The sequence below is a fragment of the Erythranthe guttata genome, chromosome 10, assembly GCF_056151865.1.
Source record: "Erythranthe guttata isolate IM_541 chromosome 10, IM_541, whole genome shotgun sequence".
NCBI lineage: Eukaryota > Viridiplantae > Streptophyta > Magnoliopsida > Lamiales > Phrymaceae > Erythranthe > Erythranthe guttata.
In genome coordinates this window covers 12,331,334-12,333,806 of record NC_142542.1, presented here as the reverse complement: position 1 = coordinate 12,333,806, position 2,473 = coordinate 12,331,334, and the positions used below count along the sequence as shown (strand labels likewise).

The window sequence follows — 2,473 nt, the reverse complement described above, 5'->3', positions numbered from 1 at the left end:
CTTAAATATAACAAGACAGATATTAATATATTAAATATAATAAATTAACTTATTTAGTGTCGATATACAAATTAGCAAAAAAGATAATTTAATTGAATAAAATAAGTACAATTTTAAGGTAAATATTATTTCCATTCCAATAAGGGAGGGAGATTTGCCGCTCCTAAAATTTGGCTGAAGTATAATTTTATTTTTTTATTTTTTATAATAATTTATAAAAATAAAATTTCTTTACTCTTTTAATTTCCCCTTCTTCCAGCCAGAACTTGTCTTCTCTTCCTTGCTCTCGCTCTCGCTCTCGTTCCGCCGGGCAAACCGTCTTCTCCGTTAAAGTAAGGTTTCTCTTGCTCTCGCTCCAACTCTCTTTGTCTTTATCGTTGTTCTTTTTCTCTATTTTCTCTATCCCCTTCTTGAATTGACTGTTAGGGTTTTTCCTCAAATGCCCTAAATTGAGTTTTGTGCTCAAAATTAAACTAAAAAGTTATACATTTTTGTGTTTTTGAAATTTATTTATGGTTCTTAGTCACATTCATATATAATCTTATTTCTTTGTACCCTTTTACCGCAGAGGACCAAACTTCACTCGTTTCTGTGTCATTTAAAAGTGCTTCATGTGGCCGCAGACAAGGGGCCTTTTGATATTTGTATTTTTCTCCAATTTATTTATGAATGTGTTTCGTTTTACTGGTTCGGTTTTTAGTGCAAGGTTTAGGATAATACTTTTGAAGTTACTTCACCCCGAAATTTGGTTTAGGATATTACTTTTGAAGTTACTTCACCCCGAAATTTGGTTTATTTGTCCAGTGCTTCTAGCTTTTGTTTCTATTGTTAATGTGAATACTATAATTTCTTATGCCGTGTTTATAATTTTATTTCTTTATGTTCTGAATTTCATTTACATTGTATGTCTTATGTTAGGTGGGTAGTACCTTGTACTGATTATAAGTGAATGTGTTTTTTGTAGGTGATGCAAATGGAGTCATTAGGTTCTTCAGCATCAATTATTACCATGTTTTAACGTCTTCCCTATGAGCATATATTCACTACGTGGGTAAGCGCTTCTTAGACTCAATACATAGTTTTTACTTCGTATGCTTAATAAGTAGAAGTTTTGTGACTATGCATTTGATAAGTTTCTCAAGGAGCACCAATAAACCAATGCTATGTCGCATAGGCTTTTGGGCTCTAATTCTGTTACTAATCAATTGAAGTATCACTTGTCAGTTTGTGGGTTTTTACGGCACCAACATATTTTGCACCCGACCCAAGAACTACATTTTTTACCGACGACTAAAAATATTCTAACACTTGTATCGTAATTAATGTTGAGCAATGCAGTCAATTTGGTTTATATTTTGGGAACATGTAAATTGATTTGATGTATTGTTATGCTATTGCTACAGCTGATATTTATGTTTATTAACAATATTACTTGTGTTTCATTCTCTTTTGTAGTGGACTAGAGTGAAGATCTAATAATTCTTCATGATATTGTATTTTCGATTACGGTAAAACACTCTCCATCTTTTTATTTTCCTTTAACATACCTTCTTGAAGTATATAAATACACTTTTAATTATATTAATCGGTGGAGTATTCAAAGTAAGGGTGATTTCGATAAACTTACATGTTATTGTATTTTTATGTTGATTCATTTTTGTCATGGTGTTGATAGTTAATGTATGTTTAATGATGCAGAAAAACTTTCATGCATGGAGGCGGGAGGATATGGCAAGTTTGACAGTAATGAATTAGTTTAGCCTACGTTTTGGGTAATGATTAAAATGTGGATGATTTTACGACTGTATCTTGTATTTTGTTTTTCTTGACAATCGATAAGTATTCTAGTTATTTTATAGAATGTTTCTCAAAATTGTTGAACGTCTATTACCGTGTATTTTGAAGGATTTTGTGCCTTGTTGACTGTGCAATTATAAAATTGTTGGATAGTTTTGTATTTAAAGAATTTTTGTGTATATTGGATTGAAATTTATTGGAAATCGGACTTCATTGTACATGATTACGGTTAAATTTTTTTTTCTGATAATAAATCATTCAACAAGGCGCAAACAAATGTTGTCGAAACTCTACCACAAGATGTCACAATGCCTTGTTATAAGGTCTGTTACAACATACATATACATGTTGTGATAAGCTTATCACAACATAACGCGCATATTGTTATAATACGAACCACAACACGCGGCACAAGTTGTTAAATTCCTTAGGATTTAACAACATGTTGGTCTACAACATTCACACGCGTGTTGTCTATATAGTTTAACAATACGCATCGCATGTTGTCAAAAGGCCCTTTTCTTGTAGTGATACAAATGAAGTGCCTGCAAGAACCTTCAGATATAGTTAACGTACAGTACGGTCCCTTCGATTCACATGTCCCGATCGAACTAGAGGCATTGGTTCATCGAGACCTCTTTATTTGTTCAATGACGGTGCGATCGTTCTAAGTGTT

At 32.3% G+C, this 2,473-nt stretch overlaps 1 long non-coding RNA gene across 1 annotated transcript; it reads left to right on the top strand.

Moving 5' to 3' along the window:
* The first annotated feature begins 908 nt into the window (after positions 1-908).
* Positions 909-1,994, top strand: LOC148767537 (uncharacterized). Its single transcript, XR_016034081.1, has 3 exons — positions 909-1,051; positions 1,456-1,508; positions 1,699-1,994. It is a non-coding gene; the product is annotated as an uncharacterized LOC148767537 (long non-coding RNA).
* Positions 1,995-2,473: the final 479 nt, after the last annotated feature.